We start from the raw sequence: 14,505 nt of genomic DNA on the forward strand, positions 1-14,505 counted from the left end.
CAGTCATCTGTCGATGGACATTTAGGTTGCTTCCATGTCTTGGCTATTGTAAATAGTGCTGCTATGAATATAAGGGTGCATTCTTTTAGAATTAGAGTTTCCTCCAGATATATGCCCAAGAGTGGGATTGCTGGCATTTTCATATCTTAAAATGCTTTCTTTTCTGGGCTCCCACACCCACCCTCTCCTGGTGTTCTTCCCACCTCACTGGCTGCTTTCTCAGTGTCTTTCTCTCCATGCATCTTATCCTCCAGTTCTTGAGTTACTGCAGTTCCCCCATGGCTAATTCTCCCGTCTCTTCTATCTCATCTGTACCCTCTCTAGCCTCCTAGCTTTAAATAAAATCTGACAAGTCCAGATTTACATCTTTAGCTCACACCTCTTCCTTGAGTTTCAGACATATTTATCCATCTTACTTGATATGTGCACAGTTATCTAATAAGCCCATCAAAACTGGTAGAAACAGCCTCTTGAAAATTTGCACCTGTCCATGTTCTTCCCAAGTCTTCCCCACCCAATAGACTGCACCACCGTTTTCTCAGATGCTTAAGCCCAAAGCCATGCAGTCATTCTCAGCATCTCTCTTTTTCACTTATGATTCTAGTCCATGCCTACCCCTTAAACCCATTTCCTATGATTCTCTTATGATTCACCTTAGTCACCCCATTCCAGTCACATTGGTCTTCTTTCTGCTATTCCTAGAACATATCAAGCTTGTGTACACCTCAGGACCTTTGCACATGTTCCCCCCCTCTGCTTAGTGGCCTGCTCCCTCACTTCCTTCTCAGAGGGTTCTTGCCTGACTCCCGCAAATAAGACAGAGCTTTCCTCCCCATGCCACTCTCTATGCCTTCGCCCAGCTTTCACATTCCCTTAACGCTTTTCACAACCTCAAATGAAATTTCACGCATATCTGTTAACTGGTTTTTTAGTCAGTTCTTCCAACGACAATGTAAGCTTCATGAAGGCTGGGGCTTTGTCTTATTCGCTGTCAGCTCCTAAGTCACTGCAACAATGCCCGGCCCAGAGAAAATATGCCAGTCAGTGTTGTTCAGATGATGGATGCGTGGACAAATAAGTCAATGAATGAAAGGAGGCAGACCTGTTAGGAGCTGGAGAAATGGTCCAGGAGAGAAATAATAAGGGGCTCAATCAGGGCGGGGTAGCAGGGGTGGAGAAGGGAGGGAAGGTAAGGGAGATTAAGGCCCCTTGGGAGAAATCATTGACTCAAAGTGTCTGGCCTGGGTGACTGGGCATTGGTGCCATATTCCTAAACAGAAAGCTGTCTTGCAGGCAGTTGGGCTCATCCATTCCTTCATTTATGTGTATACCTGGACCAACCACCAGTTTCACACATAAGATGTCTAAAAGCCAAGCTGATGAGAGGATTTTCCTGGATGCACACAACAAATTGCTTAAATTTGAGGGTTCACTAAAAATACATATACAGCTCTGCTCGGGAATCCAGTTTTCTTGATTTCGCCATTGCCCTAAGAGTCAGTTTTCAAAGGATTCAGCGTGTGAATATCAGTTAAGAAACTGCTCAGAGGCCTCCCAGTTCCTGGTGGTGAACCTCCCTTGTTGGTCCCCAGGGGGGTGAGGCCACGCTCTCTCTTCCCGGCTTTCCTGCTGCCTGACCTCGGTTTCTTCCCCAGGAGCAAATGGGCTGCGGAAGCTATGGGTGTGTTAGGATGTGTATCTCAATAATGACGGCCCAGAACTTTGGAAAAGCAAAAGGCTCAGTGAATTATTGTTATTAGTCCTTCTTCAGAAGTATGAAGAAAGGGATGCTATCTCACTGGGGAAGTGTGGGCTGCACCAGGTAGATTGTCAGAGATGCTGAGGTAAGCTCTATGTAGAAGTGATCGTTAGCAACTGACAAGCCCATTTCTTTAGTACGCAATTTACAAAGTGCTTGAAAATATATTGTGCATTGCGGCCCCCCAGCTATACTTTGAAGCAGACGTTTTTATCGTTCCAAATTTACAGAAAAACTGAATATGAGAGTCATTAAAATAACATCCCTAAATGCCATACCCAATAATTTACAGAGCTGAATTCAAATCTGTGTCTTCTGATTTCTAATCTTGGACACTTTTCTCTAGACCAGCAACCATCAGAACTGGGCTGTCTAAATAGGAATCACTTGTGGAGTTTGTTAAAAATACAGATTTCTAGGATCTACCCTTAAAAAGTTCTGATTCAATAGGTTTTTGAAGCCCCCAACTCAATGTTATTACACACCTATCTTAGTGAGCTCGGGCTGTTGCAACAAAATACCGTACACTGGGTGGCTGATACAACATTTATTTTTCACAATTCTGGAGGTCGGGAAGTCCAAGTTCAAGGTGTCATTGGATTTGGTTCCTGGTGAGACCTCCTTCCTTGTAGACATGGCCTTTGTGCATGTGTATGGAGAGAGAGATATCTGTCTTTTTCTTCTTATAAGGGCATTAATCCCCTCATGAGGCTCTGACTCTCATGACCTCATCTAAACTGAATTACCCCCCAAAGACCCCTACCCTCAAAAACCATCATATTGATGATTAGACCTCAAGATATGAATCTGGGGAGTGGGGACAAATATTCAGCCCATAACAACATCCATATAAAAAGTCCTGCACAGCCAGAATGACAACTGATTCCCTACTATGTATAGTGCACTATGCCGGATAACAGGGCCACAACAAGGGACAAAACAGTACAGGGAACAGATCTGATGTGGTTTCTACCTTAGAGAACGTTTAGTTTCTTAGGTGAGACAAACATACACAGTAATCAAAAATAAATAGATATTTAAAAATTGATTAAAAACATAGGGACAGAATAAAAGGAGGTGATTAGAAAGTTAAAATACCTGACTTTGAGAGGGACAACAGGGAAATTTCTTGTAAGAAGAATGACACTTAAGAGGGGATCCAAGAGGTTGAGATGGATCTGCTCAGGGCAGAGAGAAGGTAATACGCCTGTGGCCTGAGGCAGAAAGAACGTAGTGTGTAGCAGAAATTGGAAGAAGACAAGTGTTGCTGAAGGCGATGGGCAAAGGGAACGAAACAAGGCAATCGCAGTGGGTGGAAACCAGGTAATCCAGGGCTTTGTGGACCATGGCAAGGGATTGAGACTTTCAAGTATAATGGGAAGCCCACTGAGGATTTCATGTAGGAAAATGCATTCTCATTTTTTAGGCCTAATTTTAGGAATTCTAAGAGTTCCCCAAGCTAGGTTAAGTCCTTTTTTTTGGTGGTAGGGAGGGGTTGCTGTTTTAGTACCTTATGAAGTTATACTATTGATCACACTGAGTCATTGTCTGCTTATGCTTTTTCCCCCAAAAACAACAACAAAAAATCTCGAGAGTAGAGTTCCTGCCTTACTGATTTCAGATCTTTGGACAGGGCCTTGGTTCCAATCCACATTTGTTAAATAAATGGATTAATATATAATCCTTTATTTATACTTGTTTAACTTCAGGGGTATGAAGTACCTTACTAGGAAGAAACCCATCCTACTACTTTTTTTTCCCCCTTAATGGAGGTACTGGGGATTGAACCCAGGACCTCGTGCACACCAAGCATGCGCTGTAACCACTGAGCTATACTCTCCACCCCTCAAACCATCCTACTATTGGCCAAGTGAAGACATGCATAGCATCCAGAGGATAACGTAAAGAGGAAACTCACACCCTTTACTGCCAAGTTCCTTTTTTAAGGATGTGCTCCAGCAAAACTAGGGTGAGAAAAAGACATGAAAACCAGGCAATGGAGGATTTACCCAGGAGAGCAGCAAGAGAACCCCCCAGGTGGCAGTTGTGTGCTTGACCTCGAGAGCAACCATCTAGCATGGAGCAGGAGGACAGAAGCTCCCAGAGAGATGCTCCCACTTAGAAAGAGAAAGAAGTAATGAGAGAAATAGAGTATCCAATATGAGAATGTTTGAACAGAAGAATCAAAAAATAGGTAGATGGAAGATCCAATGAAGAGTTTAAGAAAATTACAGAACTGTTCACACAGTCATTACTATGTAAACCCTGATTTCCAATTTTACTTAAACTGTGGGGCAGATGGGAGAAGGAGGGCGGTATTATAAGAATGCTAAGAGCTTGGATCATAATAGAAGGACAATAGATGTTTAAATTTGAAAAACGGGAAACAGTAAAATATTTGTTAAATAGTAAAATATATTAGTAAAATATATCTAGTGAAACAGTACAGTACTAGCAAAATATATATAAATAGTAAAAAATATTTGTTAAACAGTAAAAAAAATATACGGTAAAACATTGTTTAGAAATACAGAGGTAACGGTCTGGTAAATTAGCTTAATGAGTTATATGAGGTTTTCACTGGAATATGGAACCAAGGAAGAAGGGATTGCTGTGTTTCATTAGAAGCCTCATGGTGCTCTTTTTTTTCCCCCACACATGATCTATCCTATTTTTCACTCATGATCTGTATTATCCCACAGTATAAATGACCTTAATTCATTTAATCTCTGTTATATTTCTACAGGGTCATTTATCATCATTGTATCGTTCTGATCCTGATAGCAACCCTTCTGGCAGAGCTATTATTATCGTGGCTTGTAGAGATGAAAAACAAGGGCTTAGGCAGTTAATTCTTTGGTATCAGCCAATAACCCTACAAGAGAGGCTTGACAGGAAGTACTCACTGTCCAGAAACATCACCCAAGACTCCAAATAGGGCCCCTCCCTGGGCCTTGCCCTTGGCCGTGGGGAGCTGCTCGCTGCTTCCCAAGGAGAGCAGGGAGCAATGCCTGGTGAGGCAGGGACACAAAGGCCCATCCCCTTTGCCTCAATCTGACGGCCTCGTAGAGCCTTCCCCGTGGCAAGTTCTCTGGAGTGTCTACTGAGAGCTCAGAGGCAGTCCCGCTGAGGCTCGGCTCCTCTGCCAAGCCCTGCTGTCCTCCTTTTCTTCCAGGGATCTCTCCTGAGAGCACGTCCCTCTCAGTCCTCAGCACGCACTCAGGCTCACAGTGCGTCTCCAGGGAACTTAGACTACGATGCTCCTGTTTCGGAATTTAGATGCGTGCATTGTTTGAACGGTTCTCCCTACACGCTCTCTCTTTACCTCGTTACATAGCATTTACCAATATGTGATATATATTTATCTATCCATTACTTGCCTTCCTCTGTGCCCCAGAGCATAGGCTCCATGTAAACACAGACTTTGTTTTACTCCCTCTTGGCTTTCCAGCACCTCACACAGTGCCCACCACTATTTAATAATAAAGAACTGCTAAATTAATTGAATAAAGGAATCCTTTGAGAACTGTGGAGGCAGCAGAGAGAAGTGGATAAGATCACGCTGTTTGGTAGCAGACAGACTACTCTAGTTCAACCCAGTTACCAGGGGTAACTTTGGGCAAAATTCTTGACACAGCTTAGCCTTAAGTTCCTCATCTATAAAATAAGGCAAGTATGTAATAAGGCAGTAGGTGAGGCCCTCCCTCACAGGGTTTCTGAAACAATGCATGTAAAACCCTTAGAGTAGTGTCTGTACCAAAGTTAGCTGTCAAATCTGTTAGATAATGACAATTCTGAACTGACCTCTCAAAAAAAGATAATTACAAAAATCACAATTCTGAATTAAGACCATTGGGCTAAAATACTGGGGAAAAATACAATCAGGCAGTAATTACCTCTCTAACCTGCTACAGGAATATTTTGCCTAATTACAATGTAGATTTCCTTAGCTGGTTCTGCAACATTCAGTCCAGAGCCTAAGAAGCCCATTGGACAAATTACCACCTTGTGCTCACTGGGCACAGAGCCCTTCATCTGAGCAACCGGAGTGCTCAGGACATATCATCATCATTTGTAGCAGCCTGTAATGGCAGGTGTCATTTGGGAAACTTGGGGAGTTGAAGAACTGGTTTTAAAGATCAGAGGTGCAGAAGTAAGAATATGGAAAGAGGTTTAGATTTGAGCCCTTGTTATTTCATCTGCTAGCTATGTCATCTTGAACAGGGGACTTATCCATCCATCCATTCATCCACCCATTCAATTTTTTTTTTATTATCTTTTTTTTTTTAATTTTGAAGGGAGGTAATTGGGCTTTTATTTATTACTTACTTTTTAATGGAGGTGCTGGGGATTGAACCCAGGACCTTGTGCTTGCTAGGCATGCACTCTACCACTTAGCTACACCCTCCCTCCCCCACTCAGTATTTAATAAGCACTTACTATGTGACATCCATTCTGCTAGACCCTACAGATAGGGCTGAGCAATTTCAGTCCTCAAGGAAGCACACCCTCTAGTGGCAAAGAGAGAAAACAACAATTCCTATCTGAGTAGCAAGCTTGGGGGCTCAGTCAAGCACGCTGTGTGTGGGACTTAGTCCTGTGTTGGGACCAGGGAAGTCAGGTGAAACTTGATGGAGAAGCCGATGCTAAGTCAGTCAGGTGGAAAGAGCAGGAACAAAATTCCAGGCAGAAAGAACAAAACACGAATAGGGATGGAGTCTGGAGAGCTGGGGCACATTAGTGAGCTCTGAATAGCTGAGTAAGACTGGGACACAGACTTCAAGTTAGAGAATGAGGAGCGGTAAGTCCAGAATGGAGAGCTGAGTTGAAAACAGAAGCAGCCATGATAAGCTAAGAAATTGGAAGTTGTCCTAATGATAATGGGGCATTGAATGGTTTAAAGGAAAACAGGGACACCATCAGATTGGTGTTTATGAAGACCATGGTGTCAGCACTGGGATGTGTGGTCTAGGAGGGAGGGAACTAGAGCTGGGTTGGAGTAGGAGTGAGATTGGCAAGACAGGAAGACGAAATAGCATCCAGGCTAAGATATTAGCCCAGGAGAGGCGATCAGGACCTGAACTAACACAGGAAGAGAGGTCTGAAGAAGAGGAGCTGAGAGACACAGCACTGGGAGGAAACTTCATAGATGGCGTGTGGGAAGGAGGGAGAGGAGGAATGTAGGCTGTCTTGCAAGTTTTTGCCTAGCCAACTAGGTAGGTGGTGGTGTCATGAACTGAGATGGGCAATTCTGAAGGATAAGTAGGTTCTGGTTTGGATCAATGGGGAATGGGAGCTCAGTGAGTTCCTTTTTGTATACATGGGGTTTGGAACGTTCATGGGTGATCCAGGCTGTCTGAAACATGGTTTGGAGGGCAGAAAAGCAGTTTGGACTAGAAATGTTTCCTCACCTACAAAAAGGAGAAACAATACTTTTCTTGTATGGTTACTCTGAGGAGTAAATGGCACAATGGATGTGAGAGTTTGTTGTAAATTAGAACTTTGCCGTTGTACGAGATTAGATAGTTACTCACGGGCAACTCAGTTTTAACGGTCTCAGCTTCATATTTACTGAAAAGACATTTGCTGTGTGCCTGCCATGTACTAGGTACTGGGGTGGGGGGCACCATAAAATACAAAATTTTCTTTATCCAGGACCTCTCATAGTCTAGAAAAAGAGTTATGAATGATATTAACTGTAAAATGAAACAGATGAAAAGCTGGCTATCATGGAGGTGTGAGAGTGTTTCTCCCAGCTCCAGGGGGAGTGTCCAGCAGCTTCTCCCTGCGCACAGAGACGTGAGAGCAAGGGCTCTCCCTGCTACGCCTCCTCTCCCCTGACAGGTGTCTGAGGTCCCACCCTAGGTCTCTGGGGCTTATATTTCTCCACACAGTAAATCCTCGTGTGCCCATAAAAGATGTACGGTCAACCCTTGTTATTAATGGACTCCATATTTGGGAATTTTCCTGCTCACTAAAATGTATTTGTAACTCCAAAAGCAACACTCCAGGTGCTTTTGGGTCATTTGCAGATATGCATAGAGCAGTGAAAAATTTGAGTCGCCCAAACCGTACGTTCTCAGCTGAGGTTGAACAAGGTGAGGCTCTGCCTTCTTGTTTCAGCTCATGTTATAAACAAGTGTCCCTTTTGTCGTCTACGTAGTGCCATATTGTTTATATTTCTGTGTTTGTTATGGGTGATTTTTGCTGTCCAAAATGGGCCCGGGTGTAGCGCTGTAGTACTGCAGTTTCCCTACGTGCAAGGAACTGCGACGTGCCTGACGGAGACAGTGCGTGTGCTAGATAAGCTCAGATCAGGCGTGAGCTACAGTCCTACAGGCTGTGCGTTCGCTGTTCATGAAGCAACTGTTTCTTTTAAATACTTTATTTAAAACAGAAACACATATACAACAGGGTTATGTATTGACTGGTTGATGAAGAGTTTGTGACCAGCGGCTTGTAGGAACCCAACCCTGCATTTCCCCGAGGAGCGACGGTTCAGCATCCGCTAATTCAGTGTTCATGGCAACTTTATACATCGTGACTCCTATGAATAATGGATTAATGGTACTGCTTATCCCCCACAAGGTGGAATCCAAGTCCTTGTCCCCAATTTCTTTCCCTGGGAGAGAAATTACTACCTGCGAAGCAGTATATAACCGGGTGGTGACATTTTCTCAGGCTCCCTGAAGGTCTGAGTGAGCCAAGACGTATGTGTACTTCTTGCTTTCTTTATCTGGTGCTGATCTGCACTGCCCAAGGCTCCCATTGAGTTGCCCCCACTTCTACTTCCTACCAGTCAAGGTTAGTAGGGTTGCACGTGGGTACTGAGACCCTGGGACACTGGGGTGTTTGCCCCCCAAGACTGCCACCTCCCACATCTTCACTGTCCCTCCTGATCTGCTTCCCTCTGTGCTCCAAGTGAGTGAGGATGACAAAGTCCTCAACTTATGCTTGGGGGCTGTTCTGGCCTCAGCTTTGTCAGGACCCACCTGCATTCGATCACATGGGGGTCCTTCTGCCTATACGTTCTCCTGTGAGCATTCGGCTCATGTTGTGGGTCACCTCAGCTCCTTTTGCCTCCTTGCCCTCCAGGAGGCATGAACCCCGGTGTGGTCCCTGTCCTCCCTTATGTGAAATGTGTGTCAAATTATTAAGCTCTTACGTGGTGGCTACCAGTTTTACATTGTGCTTTTCTCTCATGGAGGCGAGACTTAGCTTCCTCCTCTTCCCATTTCTTAAGTTTTAGCAATGGAAATAAGTTGGGCTTCTGTCTGATTAAGCCTAGATCAGAAGGTTCCAAAAAAAGAGTAGCCATTGGCCACACCGGGTCCAAGAGGAACTCATTCTCAAATTCTGGGTCTTGCATCCTTGCAAGATGGCATCCAAGGATGCCAATAGTCTCAATGTTTAATATTGGTTACTCTCAGTAATTGGAGGGGATTTCTTATGGTGACTTTAGAGAAGAGGCTTTCTTCCAGCCAGGTCAGGAAAAGTTTCTGACTCTGAACACCAGACTACCTACCACCTAGGGTGTCAGTCAGCGCTAGTCTAGATTTCTCCCTCGTTACCTACATTAACAAGGTTGTGATGGGTTCACAGAAAACTTTCCTTGGCCCCATCTCCAGCAACTCACAGGCTGCTGCATTAGAAGCAGTGACCTAGCATACCTCACATCTGTGTTACTCTAGAGATGAAGACTGGAGACCAAAGGAAGTTTCAATAGCTGCAGAAAACACACACACACGTGCACACACAAACACTCACACACACAATATTACTTTATAGCAGAATATTAAGACCAATTCTTTTCAAAAATAAGGTTTTCTGTTATTATCCCCTTTTGCCCTCAAAATTTTATTGAAGGTCCTAGCCAGCATGGTAAGATAAGTAAAGAAATAAGAGGTATAAGAATTAGAAAGAAAGAAAAAATTGTCACAATTTGAAGATGATATGATTTTCTAAAACCCAGGAAAATCTATAAATTATTAGAATTAATGAGAGAACTTATCAAGGTTTGCATATATAAATCCATATATGAAAGTCATAACTGCATTTCTGTACACCAGCATCAAACACTTGATTATAATTTAAAAATAAAATTTACAAAAATGTCAAAAATTAAGGTACTGAAGAAAGATATATTATTCACACATATTAGGACTAAAATGTATGTAAGATCTTTATGGATAAAAGTATAAAGCTTAATCATAATATTTTAACAAAACTGATATTAAGGTTGCTGTAATAAAGATAGGGACACACACCAACTTCATGTTTAAGAATACTTAATATTCTGAAGATGTCGATTCTCCTTAACATCTTCTGTAGATTCGAAGAAATTTCACTCAAACTCTGATAAGGTGGTTGTTATTTTTTCGTGAGACTTTTCAAGCTGATTTTAGGAATCACATGGTTTATTAGAGGATCAAGTTTAGCCAAGACAATTTTGGGGGGAAAAAAAAAAGAGGAGAAGTAGAACTTGCTGCACCCACCGTCAGGAATTATAAAGATCTAAAACCAAAGTGGTGAGGAATTGTCACAGGGGTAGACCAACTAATGGAACAGAATAGTGAGCCCCCAACAGAGCCAGGCGTATGTGGGAGTTTGTACATGACAGAGGTGGCATTATGGATCAGTGGGAAGGTGGGGAGGGTATAGTGCCGAAGTGGAGCACACGCTTAGCATGCATGAGGTCCTGGGTTTGATCCCCAGCACCTCCATATAAATAAGTAAATTAAAAACTTAATTACCCCCTGAAAATTAAAACTAAAATTAAATTTTAAAAATTGTGGGAAAAGATGGACCATTCAATAAACGGGGTGAGACAATTATCTATACATATGGAAAAAATGCTACACAAAAATATTTTCTTGTAGAAAACATAAGAATGTATTTTTATGGCCTCAGGGTAGGAAATCAGCTTTTTCCACCTAAACCGCATGTGATAAGGTAAATAATAAAATTATTTTCATTTTCATTGTAAGTGGCATATGTAAATTTGTATATGTAAAAGTTATAGATGTGAAGAAGGATAAGAAAATTAACAGAGAAACCGGAGAGAGAGGTGATTTTGCCATGCAGATGACCAACAAATGGTCTCTGCTTAGTCCATATGTAAAGAACTCCTACAAATCAATAAGAAAAGCCAGACAACCTCACAGGAGAATAGGCAAGAGATACGAGCAAGTAATTCCCAGGCAGGAATACGCCACCACCCTCCACAGAGACAAAAAGGTCCTCGAGTTCACTAGCCACCAAAGAAATTATAATTAAAACAACAATGAAATGCCCTTTCCCTCCCACCCTACTGGCAACCATTGAAGAGTCTGGCAGTACCTGGGCAGGTGTGGAGGAGCAGGTGCTCTGATGCAAGGCAGGAGTGCCGAGGGGTAATACAACTTTGCAGAGAAGTTTGGTGACACCGCTAAGCGTGGAGCTGCCTGCACCTCTGACCCCACAGTTCCACCTCTCCAGGCACACACCCCAGAGACCCTCACCTGTGCTCATGGAGATCTGTAAAAAGATATTTATAGAAGCACTGTTTAAAATAGCAAAAAATTGGCCGTGAACTACATATCTATAAAAAGAGAAGAATAAGTGTGGAATGTTTGTACAATGAGAGGCTGTTGAGATGGATAAAAATAAGTCAACACATCACACTATGGAAAAAATCTATAAACATCAATAGGAGAGTGTCCTAGTTCAGAGTCCCAGGAAAACAGACTCCAGTTCTCTGAGGTTTGTGTGTGGGAGGTTTACTGGGAAGTGCTCTGTGGACCGATACTTGGAGGGGTGAGGGGGGCATAGTTGATTGGAGACAGGAAATCTGCTCGGAGGACTTAGCCAGTCCCAGGAGCATCTCTGGAGCTGGCATGGCTCTACCGTGTGCTGTCTTGGTTGTCCAAGGGCTCTGGACATCTGTACTTCTGTATCTAGCAGTCTTGGATCCAGGCTGCCCCCAGGAAAGTGGTGTAGACTTGGGCCAGGAAGCTTCTTTCTGTAGAGGGCAATTCCTGTATGAGACTCACTTGTCCTATAGCTGGGGAGATTGGTGCCTCCAGTGTGAAGGGAAATCTGGCTGTGCACTATGGTATCCACAGGGGGAAAATCAGTTCACTAGTCAAGGAGAGGGGATATTATTAGAATTTTCAGATATTGATAGAGGTTTTCCAGGTGGGTGAGGGAGAGAAGGCTCTTCTGACAAGGATACAGCATACGCAACACACCAAGCTATGAAAAGCTTTTAGATGACCTGTTACAGTTAACTTTTTCAATCCTATTGTCTTTTTGAAAAAAAAACTTACTAAATGGAAGTGCTGGGGATTGAACCCAGGACCTCATGTGTGCTAAGCATGCGCCCTACCACTAAACTATACCCTCCCCCCACAACCCTACTGTCTTAAAGGAGCTCTTAATATACTATGGACATTAATCATTTATTTGAATTGCAAATATTTCCTTTCAAAGTTTTGCTTCCATTTTTAGTTTAGATTTTTGATTTGGTTGAACATGTCAGTCTTTCTTCTTTTGGCTTCTGGTTTTTGTGCTTTGCCTAAAAGGCGAGCATTATAAGAACATTCTCCTGTGTTTTCTTGGGCAGTATAGTTATACTCATAACCTAGACCCAGCTTCCTGGTGAAGACCAAGGTAGTGAGATCACCGTCTACTCCTACCTGAGTCCCTTCTTTATCCCCATCTGGTTGGATGGACTGAAATTGGGAACAACTGCCCCCTTCAGGTGAGGCTCCCTTTCTAGACAGAGGTGCCTTCTGCTGGATTGTGGACCGTCTCTCCCCGCTTCTGTTCCCAGCCCTTTTCCTCCCTGGAACAGTGGAGAGCTGACAGCTTAACCTCTCAGACTCTCGGAGTTCCGTGTGCTAGTTAGGCTCTGCCATTTAGATGTTCTGGAGACCTGGCAGGTGAAAGTAAGGGGAAAGCCATCTCCCTGCATCTTCGGGGATGTTTTTGTTGCAAGTGTGGAGATGTATCTGCCTCCTAGTGTCCGTCCATGGCTGCCAAGGGCTCCTTCATTGGCTTCCCGATCCCTGGGTGGACCCTGCCATGGCCTCCCAGCCCTCAGAGGCAGCAGAAGCAGCAGTGGTGGGATTTTAATTCCAGCAGGTCCTAGCTGTGGCCTCAGAGGTCCTAGCAACCTTGACTAATCACCCAGTGGTCCTTCCTGAACACCTGGACTGGAACCCACACCGTCACCCCCTTTCTAGTGGTTTTGTAAGCATCTGATTTCCTGCGCCAAATCCCCGCTTGCACAAAACACCCACAGTGGTTTCTGTTTCCCCACACTGAAACTTGACTGATATGGCATTTAAGGAATATTACATCACTAATAATCATAATAGGAATGATAAGAGCTAACATTTACCGAGCGCCTGCTTCATTCCAGGAACTATTCCAAGCGCTTTGCATGTATTAATTCATTTATTCCTTGCAACAACCTTAGGAGTTAGGCACTCTTAGTTCCTGAGATGCAGGATGCTTGCCCAGGGTCACACCCCTAGTGAGTGGTGGCGGTGGGTTTAAACCTGGGCAGTGCTGGCATGAAGCCACAGGAAGAGCCACAAGGTGTATCTTTCTTAGATGTCTTGTCTGTTTCTCCGACCTGACCCTAGGATTCCCTGGCCCCTCACTGTCTTTAACATTTTAAAAGCACTTTATTTTAATGACTAATAGAGAACCAGCACGATCCATTAGACAATGTAATCTCACTATTATGGCTCATATCCAGTCTCCTCCGAATTTACATTGCGAAACTGGTTAAGCCAGCTTTCCATAGGGCCTCCCCCAAATCAGGTCCACACTGGGCAACAGGATGATGTGTCTGTTGCCATCAGGGAGACAGCATCAAGCTTTTAAGCGCCCTGGAAAGCTGACAGAAAGACAGGCCAGGTCTGGGCTTAGCCTAAGGGTGGATGTCCGTTTGAGGGTAAATCTGGGGCAGCTGTCTAGGTGAGACGTGCTTCTTCCTCTTCCTCCTGAGTCCTCACCTCAAGCCTCCCGAGGTGGAGATGATGCTGGCTCCTCAAACGTTGGTCATGAACGTGCCTGGGTAAAGCAGCACTTTGGTTCTGGATAGGGGGTGGTGGGGATCTCGAGAAATGCCACAGGGCCTATCAGAGATGATTGGCAGCAGTTAACAGGCGTCTAGGTACCAGACGTGTGCTCTGGCTCGGATGTCAGGTGTTGGTGGAAGGCCCAAAAACATCTGATCCTGCAAGTGTGTCTAGGTCAGCTGGCGCCAGAGCACGGGACGTCCCATGTCTCACCCACCCCTATGGAGGTCAGATGAGCTCCCAGACACAGGGAGGGGCTGCGCCAGGGGGAGGGGCTGCGCCAGGGGGAGGGGCGGCACGGTGTCAAGTGTCTCCAGTTTCCAAGGTCAGGGGCACCTGGGGCCTTGGTCAGGCCCTGGTTACCCTGCACGCCCAACTGGTCACTCTGGAAATTCAGTCTTTCCTCTTGTGTCCCACGGTCATGGCTCAAATGTGAATCCCTCCCTTAAGAACGGAGCCACGTAAACTCTGGGTGATCAGCACTGAACCTGGTTCTGGTCTCTGACTGATTCCAGATCTCTGCCCATGTTCCCCCTGCCCTCCCATCTCTCTGAACTCCTGCCTCCCTCTCCAATCTGTTGACAGGTTGCAAGTTCTTTCAAATCCACCCCCAAAATGTTCCCCTTTTTCTCTCTTTCTTTCACAATTATAAAATTAATATGTGCTGATTGAAGG

At 44.3% G+C, this 14,505-nt stretch overlaps 1 non-coding gene across 1 annotated transcript; it reads right to left on the reverse strand.

Moving 5' to 3' along the window:
- Nucleotides 1-3,526: 3,526 nt before the first annotated feature.
- TRNAT-GGU lies at nt 3,527-3,600 on the reverse strand. The gene has a single exon. It is a non-coding gene; the product is annotated as a tRNA-Thr (tRNA).
- Between the last annotated feature and the right edge of the window lie 10,905 nt (nt 3,601-14,505).

The sequence above is a fragment of the Camelus ferus genome, chromosome 13 (assembly GCF_009834535.1).
Source record: "Camelus ferus isolate YT-003-E chromosome 13, BCGSAC_Cfer_1.0, whole genome shotgun sequence".
NCBI lineage: Eukaryota > Metazoa > Chordata > Mammalia > Artiodactyla > Camelidae > Camelus > Camelus ferus.